The sequence below is a fragment of the Lepidochelys olivacea genome, assembly GCF_965140295.1.
Source record: "Lepidochelys olivacea isolate rLepOli2 genome assembly, chromosome: 1".
Classification (NCBI taxonomy): domain Eukaryota; kingdom Metazoa; phylum Chordata; order Testudines; family Cheloniidae; genus Lepidochelys; species Lepidochelys olivacea.
The window spans coordinates 118,866,698-118,884,356 of record NC_140411.1 but is presented as its reverse complement, the minus strand read 5'-3'; the positions used below and the strand labels follow the sequence as shown (position 1 = coordinate 118,884,356).

At 41.1% G+C, this 17,659-nt stretch overlaps 1 protein-coding gene across 2 annotated transcripts in view; it reads left to right on the top strand.

Annotated features, from left to right (window-relative positions):
* The first annotated feature begins 243 nt into the window (after positions 1 to 243).
* LOC311514703 (interleukin-1 receptor type 1-like) overlaps positions 244 to 17,659 on the top strand; it is an 80,899-nt gene continuing 63,483 nt past the window's right edge. Inside the window, exons 1-2 of one of the 2 annotated variants that reach the window (XM_084617366.1) lie at positions 244 to 328; positions 485 to 577. The gene's annotated coding sequence lies outside the window, so the exon portion shown is untranslated. Of the gene's footprint in view, positions 369 to 484; positions 578 to 17,659 lie in introns of both variants that reach the window. The other variant, XM_084617365.1, reaches the window with a different exon arrangement.

The following is a 17,659-nucleotide window of genomic DNA, read 5'->3' as shown; positions in this document are numbered from 1 at the left end:
TTTATAGTACAGAATGAAAAACAGTACCATGGGTTTTGTTACTGAAATTGATGCTGCCATTCAGTTCAGCGGCTTTTCACAGAATTTTTGAGTGAAGGGAATGGTTAAAAGAGAACCATTTAGTGGTTCATGTGAGTTGACTAAAGCTTGTGTTTTGCAACTTTCTGGCATCTTTCTGACACTTCTTGACAATATGCCCAGCTCATAGTTTCCTGTTCAGACTTCCTGAAAGTGCCGTTCCTAGAGGATTCAAAAACTAACTGATTCAGCGTAACAAAAGTATAAGACAAGAACTTTCCCTTTTGTTGTCGCTCTTTCACAAACAGCGGTAATTAATAGCAAGATAAAAACATACTAGCAACTGTCCTGTATGTATATTTTAATATAGTGTAAAAACTGGGTATAAAAGCTTTGGGGGAGGAAAAAGATGGAGAACTGAAGTGCTGCTTGTTGAAAGTGTTTTCTTAATTTTCTTCATATACAGGTTTTTAAAAGGCCAGCTACAGCTCAGCATTCTTCCTTTGGAGGATCACCTATAAGACAGAAGTGGAGGTGCCGTTCCCAATTTACATGTGAAGTAAGATAGTTAAAGTCAAATGTTTATTGGACTATGTGATCTTTTCTCTGGATTTAATGTTGTCATTAGCTTTTCTATGTTGTGCAGTAAAATGACTAAATTTTATGAGAAGTTCTGACTGGCTTTAAGGGCTAAACCAAAGCCCACTGAGATTTCAATGGTGTCCTAGACTTTAGATCAGGCCCTCAAAGGGTATGTATCTGCCACTGATTTCTCATTACTTCCAGGCATTGTAACAAATGTTTACAGTTGTTTGTGAGTATAAATTAAGCTAATGCATGCATTGCATTTCAGGAAAGTTTGAATAAAGATAATCTATACCCTGCGTATCTATAGTTTATTAATAGTTACGAAAATTGAGAACTGTAGAACACTAAGTCCTCCCTGAGCACTCAGTAACTGCAGTCTGTAGGAAGCTGTGGACAATGACTCCCCTAGTCAGGGAAAAGGTCAGCCTGTGGTGGTATGCCAAAAAAGTCCCTGCGTCATAGGGAATTGCAACACTCCGAGATGAGAGGAATGCTCACACAAATGAGCTCCAGACCTCCCACTCTGTCTTGAGTCTTATTTTAGATCGGTCACAGTTTTCTTTCCTGTACAACTGTGGCCAAGCAATCCATAAGAGTTTCTAAGGCTGTTGTACAAGAACAGGTCATGAGCAATTTGGCAAAATGGCTATTGGAGGCATTCTAATCAGTCTTCTAATCAGAAGACAAAGGTAGCTGGGGTTGAAACCAGTCCATTGAACGAGGCCTCCTCATCAGCCAGCTTATATAGCTCAGCAATTTTTTGATGCTAGTGTTGCTTTCAAGCCCACTCAGTTATAAATATTAATATGTATGTATAGTGATTTGACCTGAGTTAGAGACAGGTATGAAGGCATTTTATGGAATTCGTATGAGTCTGTTTATGGAACACACAAGAATATATATATTTTTTGGTTTAATACATTCACAAAATAGGTCTTCCTCTCACATGCATGTACACGAACCATCTGTCTAAGCTACTTATGGCCCCATCATGGTAGTATCTGAGCACCTAACCATCTTTAATGGATTTATCCTCACAACTGCCCCGTGAGGTAGGGAGCTGCTGCTATCCCTACTTTACAGATGGGGAACTGAGGAACACTGAAACTAAGGGACAGAATTTAAAATTCTGAATTTAAATGGTATTTAGGCACCTACTGGAATTTTCAAAAGCACCATCGTGTCTAACTTCAGTTGCAAGCCCAGACTAACACCCTAGCTACTGGACCACGCTTCCTCTCCGAGGAAGTGATTAAGATGATTGAGTGGGTTTTACATTCCCATAAAATATATTTTAGAATCTAAGAGGTAGGTAGACCAAAACATAAGCTTGAATTAATGCTGTGGGAAAAGACTTTATTTAGTTCTTTAAGTCTGTCTGTCTTAGAAATTCTACGACAAGTGCTTCTGCCTATTATGAAATGTTGTTCCTGTTTCAATCGTATGAAATAACTCTGAAATGACAAAAGACAATTGTATAAACCAGCGCACAAGTAAGGGGCCAAAGCTGACTTACTCCAGTTACAACAGTGTCACACTAGGGTGAACTTGTGTATTTTCATGAGCTGAAAAAGAGTCTGACACTAGAGAGACAAGTTGGGTGGGTAATCTGTTTTTATTCTGTTGGTGAGAGAGACAGAAGTTGGTCCAATAAAAGACATTACCTCACCTACCTTCTCAATCTCTCTCTCCCATCTTGGGACCTACATAGCTACAATAATACTGCATCTTACACTAGATTCAGTTTCAGAAGTGTTTTCATTTTTCCAGCTCTGTTTTTAAACCTGTGTTGGCATCCTTTCGTCTGCAAGAGACGGTGGGAATTGCAGCTTATGATGTAGATGGTTTGCAATGTCTCATGTGACTGAATGGGCCAATCCGAGGCTTGCACTATCTTTGGCAGTTATGCAAATGTCTGTATCTTGATTGGGAACTGCTTGCTTCCTACGGGCTCTTCTCTCTTCAAGCTGTAGGAGCCAGCTCCTGTCATGGACTTTGATACGCTGATGAAGACGATGGCACCACTTGTTATGATCACTTGCCAAGATTTCCCATTGGTCAGGATCAATTCCAAATTCCTTTTGCTAGGGGATGTGGTCCAGGCCAATTCACCCTGAAGTCATTTTGACTTTAACAGGAGTTGGATTGGGCCTAGGTCACAAACTGACTATTTAAAGTTGCCCAGAACCTGATTTTTGTTGTTGTTTGTTTGTAGTGGCAGTTGATCATTTCAGGAAACCTGGACCTTGAGATGTCAGAATTGTGTATTTTGCTTCATGGATCAGGAGGACATTTGGGGCCAATGTATTTGTGCATATTTAAGCAATGCATATACTTGATCTGTGGGAGTCTGGAAGAAAGAGCATAAACCTCTCTGCACAACTTTTGTTTTCCCACTTGCTTCTGCCCTACATCAACTATTTGGACTGAGCAGGGATGGCAATACTTTAAACAAGCTTTACTTCACAAAGGGTTCATGAGTGTAGCAAACTCAGGTGGCCCTTAGGGTCTGAGATGCTGCCTTTTTCTAAGTTCAGAATCTTTCTTTAAAAAAAAAAAAAGAAATGTAAACAATAAGAGGTTGAAGTCATCTAGGGACATGGGCCCAAATCATCAAAGGTGAGTAGGCACCTAATTCCATTGATTTTACTGGGAGGTGGGTGCCTAAATACCATTTGAGGATCTGGGCCAGGATGACTAACACTGTTGTAACAAACAGGGTTAATTAAAGGTTCTGAAAAAAACTTAGGTAATTTGCTCACTTCCTACAGAATCCTTTTTTATATTCTTACAACCTGTCATTGTGATGGTCACTCACATACTTGCTCCGGGTTATTCACCTAAACTAAGTGTGAGTTGTTCACTTCTTTGGAAATGGACCAACAGATAAGCAGATAGTGGAGGCTATGTAGCTATATTGGGAAGCAAAGCTGGAGATCCAAGATGATACTGGACTATGGACCAAATACTGCTGGCCCTACTTATCAATAGGACTGTTCACAGGAGCAAGGCAAACAAGATTTGGTCCTACATCTGCAGTTCCTTCCTAGGCTAGTAAAAGGCTGAGCATTGTAAACTCACTGAGACTGATTGTCTTTTCATTTATACTGTTGGAAATTGGCAGTAATTCTACTGAAGTCAGTTAATTAACCTAGTGTATAAAAGAGAGGGAGGAATCAAGACTACTATATCTGACAGTGCAGAGGTGAAATGTGAGGTCTATTACTTATCAACATATCCTTGATAAAATAGAGTTTAATCAAAAGGAGGAGGAGGCTGAATCTATTTCCCAGGGTAGTTGTTACAGAACCAATGTGGAGACTGGGAAATAAAATGGAAAAATTCCAAGTATGAATAAGGAATGAACTTCAAGTGCATGCTGTATAACAGGAAATTCCCAATCTGAAGACTAAATTTAAGAGCTTTTATTATTTTCCCATCTCTATCAGCCCTCAGCTAAGAAGGGATGAAAAGTTAGGAAAACTTGCTTAAATGTTAGCAAAATGAGGGAGAGGAGCTGAATTTAAACAGCATCATCCCTTCTTTCCCTCTGGTTCTTCTGAAACTTCTCTGGACAAATGCTACAAATTTGGGTTCTTGTTTAGTGGGCATCATTGAGCAATGAAGGCCATGGCTGGGGGAGATCCACTCTACATTGAATTATGCCCCAGCAAATATCTACAGGACTTAATGCTAAACCTTTGGGGAAGTAAGGACAGAAGTGGAAGGGGCCAGATGAGGTGGAGCTATGCTGCTAGAGGAGAGGGAGAAGATGAAGTTTGGCCACCTGCATGGACATTCTATGCTTCCGTGGTGCTCTGTGATATCTGGCCTCCTGCCCACAAAATGGGAAGGTAAATCCAGCTCCCCTGCCTGCATGAGACCTGAAAACTCTGCACATGGAAACTCATATGATTTTTTTTTAATAGCTTTGGCCCTTTTAGTTTTTCTGTGTGGGGAGAAGGCAATGAGGCGCTATCTGGCGTCGATTCCAGATGAATGTTTGTTGTTTGTTTGTTTTTTGGGTACAGATGCATGGTCAGTGGCTAGGCAGATTCACTGGCCAAAACCACCTGGGTTGGGATGTTCAGTGGCCTCAACCCCTGCCCATGGCTGTAATGCCTGCTGTGAAGCATCAGCATGAGCACTCCAAGGCAGCAAAGGCAAGAGTCAATCAGTCCTGGGGGAACACCCATTAGTATTAGTTGAACTTTGCATGGATTGAGAGGATTTGGTCCCAAGAATGTTAAGGTGGTAAAGAATAGTAATAAATAAGCAAATGTACAGTTAAAACTGACCTATATTAGCAAGATGCAGTACGTCTAATTAAACAAGTGTTTTATCTAGAGAGACACCCAGATATTGGAGGTGAGACTTAAACTGAGTCTTTAGTTAGCTTGGATTGTAAAATAATCTCTCAACCTGTTCTATTGTTAATCATTTCCTTTATATTAAGTAACTTTAAAAAAAATCCAGTTTTGTAACAATATACTGTAGTTACACAACGGTTTACACAATTCATTTAAAAAGTTTGGTAACTGTATAATGTCATTTCTATGATTATATTGCATCTTTCTATAAAGTCATCTTGTACTGTTATCGAATGCATCCGATGAAGTGAGCTGTAGCTCACGAAAGCTTATGCTCAAATAAATTGGTTAGTCTCTAAGGTGCCACAAGTCCTCCTTTTGCTTTTTGAGAATACAGACTAACACGGCTGCTACTCTGAAACCTTAGTTACTTTAATACATTTAATCTCCTGATTAAAAAGCAGCTACATATAGTGTTGAAAGATGATGGGTCCCTGTGGAATTCTAATGGGTGTTTATAAAACAATAAGGCCTGATTTTGATCTCGTTTGCACCACTGCAACCCCACTGATTTCTATGGAGTTGCTCCTGATTTACTGAAAGTGAGAGGAGACTCAGGCTGGATATGTTTTGAAGTGTCCTTTGCTCGTCCTGTATTATGAATTCTTGCAACTTATACAGCCAGTCAGAGGAAAGCAGTACTTTTCCAGAGCCTCTTATCTTTGTTCTGCACCTGTTCAATATTAAGTCCAGAGTTACTGGCATTTAAGGCCTGATCCAAAGCCACTGTAGTAAAATGGAGTCTGTCCATCGGGTTCAGTGGTTTTTAGTTTTTTATCAAGGAATTGCCGTAATAAACCCTGGTAATGCTCCAAACTGAATAGATGAAGTTTGTGGAAAAGTAGTCGCTACAAACCTATCAGCGTTGTTTGGACCACTGTCTGGAAAGCACTAGCTATTGATCCAATTTAGAAATGTCCTATAGATACTTTTATTTTGCTCCAATTTTGAAATTATCCGGTGCACTATTATTAAAAGTATTTGGAAAATGTCTGTCTATGCACTTCGAAGAGTTCATCCCTACGTAGTTCTATCCTCAGGAAAACTATATATTTTTTTTTGGCCTAGTCTTGAAAACTCTGACTTCAATCATTTGAATAAATGAGACCACTTGCATTAGTTAGAGTTTGAGATTTAAGACTGGGACTTCTGGCAACTGGGTGCATAACTTCTGTAGGTTCTTTGAAAATGTGAGAGGCCAAAGCTCTTGGTTAGAGACAAGATTGGAAGCAAGGAGATCTGGTTTTCATTTCTGGCTCCTCCACAGACTTTCTTAAGTAATTTAAGCTTCCTGTGTCTCTGTTAAAGACACAGCGGTAAAGTTTAAGTCATTCATGCTTTTAAAGCATTTTGAGATCCTCTGGTGGAAGGCACCAAGAAAGTGCAAAATATTGCTTGTTATAGACAGTGGGTACATTTCATTTTTAAAGTACAACTTTTGATTTAGGAGTTCAATTCTGCAAGCTCTGGATGCATTCCTCAAACTATTAATAACTTCAATACTACTTCCATGTACTTAGGGATGCAGGATACAGATTTTAGAAAGTAATATTCAATGTACCAGCATTGCTCTTCTAGAGTGAAATTCATCCCTGTGCAGAGTATATTTATTTATTTGTATTATCATCTAGGAGCCCTAGTGATGGACCAGGACCCCATTGTGCTAGGTGACAAAAGAATGTCCCTGCTCCAAATTGCTTACCCTCTTGGGGGGAAATCCTACTGAAGCCCAGTAGAATTAAAAAATGTAAAATACAATATAAGTAGTCTTAGAAGGGTTAGGTTTTAATGAGGAAGGCCCCAATCCTGGAAAGATTTATACATAGGATTAACTTTACTCATCATGAACAGTCCCACGGAAGTCAGTATAATTCTAGCCCCATTGAAGTCAATGGCAAAATTCCCGTTGACTTCAGTGGGGCAAGGATTTCACCCAGTGTGACTACTCACAATATAAAGTTAAGCACATTTGTAAATCTGTAGGATTTGGGCTTATATGGTGGCATTCATCTAGTTTTTTGCTCCACTTACTTCTCCAAAACTAATTTTACAGATACAGAAAGAAAAAGTTGTTATATAGTGCACTTGTAATATGTGCAGTCGGTTTGAACTGGCAATCCATATACAATATTATGACATTTTATTTCTGTACCTGTTATAAACTGACTTGTATGTTTATAAAATTAAAGTAAATAATTAGTGTCTTAGCTTTATTACATTTCCTGGTACTGCAATAACTTTCATTGATTAAAACCAAAGCAAATATTGTTTGTCAAGTTTTATAAACAATAAAAATTAAATCTTTCCAAGTCTAAGAATAAATAAATAAAAATAAAATCTGATATCTAAATATTTCAGGGCTGCAGTTTAAAGCAGAATTTATGACAGTGAGCCAGATGGAGAAAACATTATCCTAATCCAGTCACATTAGCATGGTCGTTAGATAAATAATGTTGTTGTTCCTGGCTAGGAAATCCTGTGCATTAAGTCTTTTAATGAGTTAAGGAACACATGGAAAAACCTCTCAATTTATTATGTGTGTCATTCCTTCCAAGCAGCCTTTCAATTAAGATGACTCAAAGTTCTCCCGCTTTCATTTATCTTACTTAGCTCAGATGGTAAAAACAAGTCAGCATAATTATCTCATATAGCTAGAGCAGGATCTGCTTTCCTCCTTGTTGCTAGGACTGGGGAAATTAAGGTCAATTAAAGTACAATGCCTTGTACCAATCCACTTCTTTATTATTAAGACATATACATGTTAGAAATTCTTGTTTTCATTTTGTGTGTGCACCAGCTTAGGTCCTGATCCTACAAAAAGACCTGCCTGCATAGAGTTCAAATCTATTGGAATGGCAGGGTTTTGTGCAGAGTAAGATGGTTATGGTGTCTGTCAGGGGGCAGGGACCAGAACAGCAAGGTTCCCCTCTCCTTCCCAGAGAGAGAAAAAGATGTCTGTCACAGTTTCATCGTAACAAGGAGGTCAGACCACTAAGAAATGGACTGACACCACCATTGTAACCATATTTGCTAAATATATCTGAGGCATTGTTTGGAATTGAGCAGTTATGCACTATTTTTTCTAAATTAGTCACCTTAAAGGTGATCTGAAAATGGAAAATTATCCCTGTGCCCTTTTTGCTTGTACATGATGTGCAAGCAAAAGCTCTTGAATGGAAAGTCAGGGCCTCTCTATCTCTCCTTGACATTTTCAAGGAATAGCAGATGACTCATCCCTGCTTTCCCAGTTGTTCACTGGACCACGGTGACCTGCCCCTACCCTGGCTTCTTTGCCATATTGTAAGGATCAGATAAGTATTTAGGAGTTGGTTTAAAACCATTCTTAGCTGTTACTTTCTTTTCTAGCCCAGCATTCACAGTAATTATAGTTTGTGGTTGTGACACCAACGGTTAGGTCTCACTTTTTCTGCATTACCAACCCCCCACCTCCAAAAAACTTCAACATTTATTAAACATCAAAAAGGAGGAAAAACCACTTTGCTAAATTAAGGTTTACTGAACTTAAAATTAATCTCCCTTTATACCCTTTCCCTTTAAAAAAAAACAAAAAAAACTCCATATAAAAGAAAGAAAGTCCTTGCTTGAAAGACTTTCTGATGGCTTGCAAATTCTCTTGTTCAGAGGGTAAATTTAAGGTGGTAGCTCTTAGGTTTTGGGGTTAAAGTCTAGCTCTTAAGACAAAAGGAGACAAACATAATGGGGAGAAAAAAAGTATAGCAAAACCTAAGGAGCCACATTCAACACTAAATTAGTCAAGATTTACAGTGGTGTAATTCCACATCTCTACTGGTTATATCAGCATAAGACTGGTGTAACACAATTGCCAGTTCACATCTGTCTTTAATGCTGGTCGTTCTCTTGCTGAAAGATATCCGCATACAGACATGCAAACTTTTACCAGAGTTGTGCTGTAAGGCAGTGGGTGAGATTCTGTGTAGAGGCCCTGGGAAAACGGAAACTATGGAGGCTTTGAGCTATCTCTGCATTCTCCAAATCCCGGTCTGGGGGCGGGAGAGATTATTCACAAATTAAGGTCACATTGGCTACTTTTCAGTAGCCTGATGCTCACCACCAATTTGTATGTGTAAGTGGGGGAATGGTCCCAGTATTGTGGGGGACTTTCCTGGCTTATACACTATGCTGGTGGAATTGGCTAGCGAAAGAATCTCCGTCCTCACTCCCACTCTACCCAGAGGTCTGCCTAACCTCGAGGACTCCCCTTCCACTCTCCTCTGTGGTAGAGTCCTTGTAACCCAGACCAGGCTGGACCGAGGATTCAGGGGCGGGGCTCGACCCACAGTCTTGTTGTAGTCACTTGGGACAAGGGCTATTCTGGAGTACTCGCTCAGCTCTGGATGCTTCCCTGACCCACTGATCATATAGTTCAGGCAAATACAATTTATTAAACAACAACTAATAGAGAAAAATGGGCCTGGAAGGTCGATTGGAAAAGCATCAAATGGCCATTGAAGGATGGATAAGATTGCTATGGGACTGAGCTGGTAGGTGTTATACTGCCGATGCAGCATCTGTGTTTCCATCCATGATTTCATTGCATCCGTGTGCAGTAACTCCATGCAGGTGGAGGCTTTCCCATACCTTGCTCCAAGGTGGTGCACTTACTGGGATACTGGTAACGCTCTGCTGGGTTAGAACTTTCATCGAGAGATTCCCTAGGCTTGAGGTTTTCAAAGCCCTGTTGGTCTTGGATGCCCGCTGCTCAATTCCCAACAGGGAATGGGTGTCCAAAACCTGTAGGTGGCTTTGAACATCTTAGCCAGTGTTTTACAGCCAGCCCAGGCACCTGAACCATTGCTGACAGACTATTAAATAATTGCATGTGGGGCTTTAGACTATCGGATGTTAAACCATTTTTTGGCCTCTGATCTTTTTGTTCTCAGCATCCTGTCTTTGTGGAAGTAGAGATGCAATTAAAGTCTTTTGTCCTTCCTATTAATTGGTCAGGCTGTTAAAGACTAACACAAAACATTGTGGATAATTTCTTTTGGACTAGCTAAGAATATATTCTAGTAAGGTTTGTTGCAATTCTACTCTGAAGTTCAAGAAAATCATAGACTAAAATGGCCACCGTAGTTTGTATTTTCATTATGTGACACTTATGTAATCTCAGATGGGATTAAAGGAAGGGCTTTTGAAGCATTTTGTGACTTTCCCCCCTCTCCCTAACAAAGGGACAGAATCTGCTGCCCTTCTTCACTTTAAGTTGTGCCTTATGCTCCAGTAAAATCAAAATGAGAAAAACCTCAGCTGAGCTACTCACAATATTGTCCTACTCCAGGTGAATAAGGATGCCAGCATCTGGTCCAGAAACATAGGCGCCAGCTTCCTCCGGTCCCCGGGGATGCTCAACCCCCAACTCCGCCCCAGGCGCTGCCTCCACCTGACCGCTTCCCCCAAGCCCCCGCCCCACCTCTTCCCCCCCGCATCCCTTCCCCCAAGTCCTCACCCTACCACTTCCCTGCCTCTTTCCCACCTCCCCCCAGTATGCCCCATCCCCATGCCTCCCACTCCCTCCCAGAGCCTCCTGCAGGCCATGAAACAGCTGATTGCAGCGGGCGGCAGACGCTGCGAGAGAGGGGGAGGTGCTGATTGGCAGGGCACCAGGTAGTTGGCAGGTGCTGGGGGGTAGGAGGGAGCTGGCTGCCAGTGGGTGCTGAACACCCACTAATTTTTGTCCATGGATGCTCCAGCCCTGGAGCACCCACGGAGTCTGTGCCTATGCCCAGAAGTATTAAAGACCTCTAAAGAAGATTTATATTTAAAAAGCAGTTCATTACTTCTATTAAAGGCTTTGTAAAAGAAAATTATTATTATTTTGCATAAAAGCTAGTTTTCCAAGTATTTATCTGAAATTCTGTATCAGAAAAATATACTATAAAGATATCTTCAATTAAAAAAGTACCAAAACAAAGCACAAATGCACTCTCAAACTTTCCATTAGTAACTAGAACAGATACAAAAGCCATTCTATGAAGCGTACAGAGCATTGATTTCTTAAAAAAAGCTTAGGGTTTCTTTAAAAAAAACAAACAAAAACCAATCCCTCTCCCCCCAAAAACACCTCCCTATTCAATTAAAACAGGTTATTTCCTGCCACCAACAGTTGATATTTCCTGCCTTCAACAATTAGGTCACCTAGCCACAATCACCTGCTTCTATTTGCATTTAACTATGCTCTTTGATGTCTTCTAAGAAAAATAAAGTGTGTATTTCATTGTGATACTTTGGCATCAAACCTTCCATAACTTCGTTTCAAAAACTGAATTTACTTGGTCTGCCTTCCATCTCTCTCTCTCATATTTGTTTGCTTTAGTGTAACCTTTCCTTGGGTTTTTTGTTTTGTTTTTTTTGGTCTCATACCTTCATCTATTTTCCCATAATTTTTAAATGTTCTGGGGTGTTTTTTTGTTTGTTTTTTTTCTTCACTCGAACAGTCTCTTCAGGACACTTTTTGGATTCTGTCTTTTTAGCTTTTTATTTCTGTCTCTCTTTTTCTCTTCAGGTTTCAGAGTAACAGCCGTGTTAGTCTGTATTCGCAAAAAGAAAAGGAGTACTTGTGGCACCTTAGAGACTAACCAATTTATTTGAGCATGAGCTTTCGTGAGCTACAGAGCTGTAGCTCACGAAAGCTCATGCTCAAATAAATTGGTTAGTCTCTAAGGTGCCACAAGTACTCCTTTTCTTTTTTCTCTTCAGTTTGCTTTGTCTGTTTGGTAAAATTATATGGCTATTTCATTGACTTAACCCTTTCCTTTATCAAACATATTTATCCTCCTCACATATCTTCTTTCTCATCCGTTTCTGTCTCCTGTTCCTCCACCTCCCTTCTTTCACTGTCCAATCCAGCCACATTTGTTTTGGTCACAGTGGAAACTTGCTATTGTTGAACTCAGGAGATCATAAAAATGTTCACCGTTGACAGCTTGTTTCCTAAATGTATGTGGGGAAATACTGTAGGACAATGGAATATGTCCAGCCATTGCTTTTATATACAAACATGGGAATAGCGCTCCCCCACAGCTATTTGTACAACTTGGACTTCAGACTCATGGAAGCAGATGATGATGTGTGGAGTTGTTTTGATTCGTATGACACGTATCTGTGTGTTCCTTTGTCTGGCAACATCACATATTATAGGTGGGACTGGTAGCATCACCTTCTATTCAAATTGCCCTATTAAGAGGGTGGGAGAAAAGCCCTGTTTTCTGTTCCTTATAATGTTGCCAAATATTAATTGTTCAGGCTGCAATTTTCCATGCTCATTTTGTCTCCGGCTGAATTTTTCGGAACCTTTCAGCCAAAATGGTTCACATGTTTCCAAGAATGAGGCTAAAGAAAAACATTTTTACCCATGTTAAAAATATTCTGGTGATTTTCTCCCCCCGCCCCCTTTTTTCTAGCACCTTCTTGCTTTGGAGCAGGGACTTGAAATTTGGCAGGGAGGTGGCCTTCTTGGCAGGGATGTGCATTTTGCCATTCCCATGAAAATCCATTCTAACTTAGCCAAGTTACAAGCCTTAAAAAAAAAAATTGCAAGTGTCACGTGCTCAGTAGAGATTTCAATTTTAGCAGCTGAAACATGTGAAGGTTCCATCCTCACTGAGCATGCCTGAGCCTCTCACCGCTCCTAGTGCTGACCAGACTGTACATGTTGCATGTCCACAGAGGTACTGAGTGTGCTCCAGCCTAGGGCTTCACTGTCATGGCTGCTCCAGGCAAGGGCGGGGTTGTGTACTGGAATTTAAGAGCAGAAAGCCTGTTTCTCCTGTGTGCTTAATGACACCCCTCTCCCCTCTGGCACCCAGGCAGTACAGCGGAGGAAGCCGTCTGATTCAAATGAATAGGGGAGAAAAGCAGACAAGGGAGAGAAAAAGGATTAGACTGGGACGAGGAGAGTGCTAGACTGGAACTGTATGGGGGAGAGAAACTGTAACTGGGAGTTTGTGGGGGAGAGTGATAATAAGTGGGCAAGAAGACTGGGCCTGGGAGCTGAGGGGAGGAGCGGCTGGGACTGGTTGGGAGAGGAGACTGGGAGCTGGGGCAGGGAGAGGAGTGAGAGGAGTGAGAGGAGAGGAGGCTGGCACTGTTTGGACAGAGAAAGAGGGACTAGGAGCCAGTGAGGGAAATGGAGGTGAACTGGGAGCCAGTTGGTGGAACATTGTATTTGGGGGATTGTGAGAAACTAGATTAGTTGGATTAGGAGATGGGGGATTAGGAACCAATATTGGTGGGGGGTCCACTGAGTGGACAAGGAGCTCCAGTGCGGGGGTGAGAACTGGGATTACATGGGCAAACAGCCTGGAACAAGGAGCCAAGGAAGGGTAACACTGCGACAAAGAGCCATGCAGGGGGTGGGGAAAATACTGAGATTGGATGAGGAGCCTGGGGAGGGAGAATAAGATCCAGTGGGGAGGTGGAGCACAGAGACAGATTGGATGAGGAGCTGGGAGAAGGGAACTGGAAGTGGCTGGCAAGGAAATTGGGGACAAGGAATGGGGACAGAAATGGAGGAATTGGGACTGGCTGGGCAGGGAGACTGGGACTACAATGAGAAGCCTGAGACTGGGTAGGCAAAGAGAATGTGACTGTGACAAAGAACCAGGGTGAGTAAGAAACAAAACTGGAACAAGTTGGTAGGAGTGGATGTAGGAGAAGGGGGCAGATTTGAGGGGAATGGGCAGAAGAATGTCTGCCCACTAGAGAACACTCTCTTTTCCAGAGCCTGGAATGGAACCCAAGGTCCCGGGTCTCACCATTCCTCTGTTGTCAGCAAATAGCTATGAGGTGTACTGGCAAAGTGTGTATCGTCCCTCTATAGTGCTGGTCCACATAGACAATGGTAATGTACTACTGCTCTCATTAGCTCTAGTGGCAGAAGCCTGTGTAATGAGCAAAACTGTAGCCTTTAGATCCATGACCCAGGTAGGTATCAATATGATGCCACATGATGGAATGTCTATTTTTTGGGTGTTTTGTTTTCTGTTTGCTATTTTAGAGAGAGAGAGAGAGATGCTATAAGGTCACAATCAGGAAAATTTAAGCAATTAAATATGCAAGTTTGTATGTTGACAATTAATTTTCCACATTTACATAAGCAATGACTGAAATATGGATGACTCTTACTGTGATCAGCACTACCTAGCTGGTAGTGTCTCCCTGAGCTGCCTCCAGACCCTGGGTAACTCCCTATTGCTATTGGCTGGCTCAGTGGAACCCCTTCTCCTAGGGGCAGCAATGTGGTGGGGGTACAGCTGGACTTTGGGGTCCCTCCAGCAGTGCCAAAAGATTTGTGCTTGCTATCACAGTACCCTCATCTCTAAAATATTGTAAATGGCAGTTTCAGTGATATTCCTGGGGCAGGTGTCTGATTTAATTGGTACATTTTTATACTACTTTACTCTGCTTAGACTTGATGATCTTACAGTGCAATTTTGAAGTATGGCTTTGGTTCATGTATATTTTAGGCTGATCCTGCACAGCAATAGCAGTTCTCCAGCTGCTGATGGTAAATCAGCAGACGGGTACATGACACATTTGACTGCACTGCTCTTACAAATTACTATCACGTCAGTTTTAAGATTCTTTATTCCTTTTGTATCTCATGTTGCTTCTTATGGTGAATAGCCAGCTGATGATGACTAGAAGGGCGGAAGGGAGGGAATAGTGACATCATTAATGTCCCTTATTTGTTTTTTGTTTTTTAAATAAAAACAAACCTGCAAATTGTGCAAATAGCCAATCTACAGTTTTTGTTGTTACCATATCATCTGGGAGTACTAGTTATGGACCGTTTTTCAAGGCACTGTACAAACACACACACAAGATGGTCCCTACTCCAAAGAGTTTACAGTCTAATAACTCCTTCCTGTCACTACCTCCTTGTCCTCCTTCCCCATCTCCCTACAGTTCATTTTTACACCAACTCTTTCATCTTGTTTTAAGCTATGTTGTAAGCTCTTTCTAAACTGAGAGAAATGTGAGTTTGGTTGTTGCCTCCTACTGAGGAAGACAAAGAAGCTGCTCTTTGGTGGGATAGAAAGGAAAGCAAAAGAGCTAGAAATAAGGGTAAGGAACTGGTTAAATGGCAGACTATAATGGTTCGTACTTTGAAAGGTGAACTGTCAGGCTGGAGGGAGGTTACTAGTGGAGTTTCTCACAGATCGGTCTTGGGACCAATCTTATTTAACATTTGTATTAATGACCGTGGCACAAAAAGTGGGAGTCAGCTAACAAAATTTGCAGATGACACAAAGTTGGGAGGTATAGCTGAGGAGGACCAGAATATCGTACAAGAAGATCTGGATGACCTTGAAAATTGGACTAATAGAAATGGGACGAAATTTAATAGTGCAGAGTGCACGGTCATGCACTTAAGGACTAACAACAAGAATTTTTGCTATAAGCTGGGGACTTATCAGTTGGAAGTGGCAGGAGAGCAGAAAGACCTGGGTGTACTGGTTGATCACAGGATGACTATGAGCTGCCAGTGTGAACCGGCTGTGCAAAAGAGTAATGCAGTGTAGGTATTTCCAGTAGAGACAGGGAAGTGTTAGTACCATTAAACAAGGTACTTCAGTACCTTGATGAGACTTCATCTGGAATATTGTGTGCCATTTTGGTTTCCCATGTTTAAGAAAGATTAATTCAAACTGGAACAGGTGCAGAGAAGGGTAATATGGGTGATCCGAGGAATGAAGAATCTACCTTATGAAAGGAGACTCAAAGAGCTTGACTTGTTTAGCCAAACTAAAAGAAGGCTGTGAGGAGATATGATTGCTTTCTATGAATATGTCTGAGGGATAAATACTAGGGAGTGAGAGGAGTTATTTAAATTAATTGCCAGTGTGGACACAAGAACAAATAGATATAAACTGGCCATCAACAAGTTTAGGCTTGAAATTAAACAAAGGTTTCTAGCCATCAGAGGAGTTAAGTTCTCAAACAGTTTCCCAAGGGCAACAGTGGGGGCCAAAAACCTAACTGGCTTCAGGACTGAGCTTGATAAGTTTATGGAAGGGATGGTATGATGAGACTGCCTACACTGGCATGTAGGCAATCTGCAACAGCTAGCAGCAAATATCTCCAATGGCTGATGATGGGATATTAGGTGGGCAGCGCTCTGTTTTACTACAGAGAATTCTTTCCTAGGTTTCTGACTGGTGGCTCTTGTCCACATGCTTAGGGTCTAGCTGATCATTGTATTTGGAGTCAGGAAAGAATTTTCCTCTGGGTTAGATTGGCAGAGACCCTGGGGTTTTTTGCCTTCCTCTGCAGCATACGGCACAGGTCACTTGCAGGTTTACACTAGTGTAAATGGTGGATTGTCTGTAACTTGAAGTCTATAAATCAAGATTTGAGGACTTCCATAACTCAGCCAGAGGTTGTCTATTACCGCAGTAGGTGGGTGAGGTTCTGTGGCCTGCAATATGCAGGAGGTCAGACTGATGATCATGACGGTTCCTACTGGTCCTAAGAGTCTATGAGAAAAGGTTCAGAGGAACTTTCAGGAACAGCCTCACACCATCATCATCCAGTAGGTCTAACATCTTGTATTTCATCAGCAACATCCAGAGTTGCACCCAATTCTGGGACATATCAAATTGAGACATTTCCATGCAGCATTTGCAGTCAGTGTGAGATCTGTCTCTGAGCCTTGTATAGGAATTTGGACCTTCCTAGGTTTGTTTATGCAGTATACGTTGACTTTTGATGTGGGGAATAAAGAACTGTGAAGAGGTAAAATAATGGTATTTTAATAGGAAAGGTCTACTTAGAGTTAGCCTTAGTAGGTATCACCAGTTCACAATGCATTAAATATTCTTTAGTTCTTCTATAGTTAAGAGCATATTCTCATCAAACATTAAATCTTCAAAAATAAATCTGTGCACTTTCCTTATTTTATTTGTTCTCTACTTCAAGGGAATCTTAGTAATGATTTAAGTAACCTCTGTCTGTGATTCACTGGGATGAAAACCTGATGCTAACAATGCACCCCTCTTCTGGGTCAGGAAGGCCTTGTAAGCACTGTGATCTTTCACAAACCAAAGTGCTCAGAAAGAAAAATCAAAAGTAAAACCCTCAGCAAACCATAGAAAAAGCAATCACCAGCTCACGTCCATTTTTCCCTCCCTGTGAAATCATGGTTCTCTCAGAATTTGCTTCCAGAAGCAAAATAATTTATCATTTTATGCTTCCTCTATAAAACATTGCCAGTAGACACCTATTAAATCTCTGATTTTACTTTTGCCAAACAATGCCTTGTCTACACCAGAGACTAAATATAATTGAATTGGTTTAAGCACAACTACTATAGCTTCCATGCGCTTGCCAAGCTGAATTGGTTTCAGTTTTCTTCTATTTCCAGGCTAGTACTGTCCCAAACTGTTTTAGTTGCAATGCCCTCTAGGTACCTATTTCATAGTTCCCTGCTCAACTCCTAGAAACGGTCAATTCTGGGAGATTTTCCAAGGCCACCAATCCACTGTGGGACAGTACTGAGAAGAGTAGTCGAACTATTTCAGATCCACAATGGTAAAAAAAAAAATTTACCCTGAAGCGGTTAAGCTTTAATTGGTTATTAAGCCTGTTGAAAGTAAGTTTCTTCTAAATGATTATTAGGACATTTGTAAACCATTTGGAGG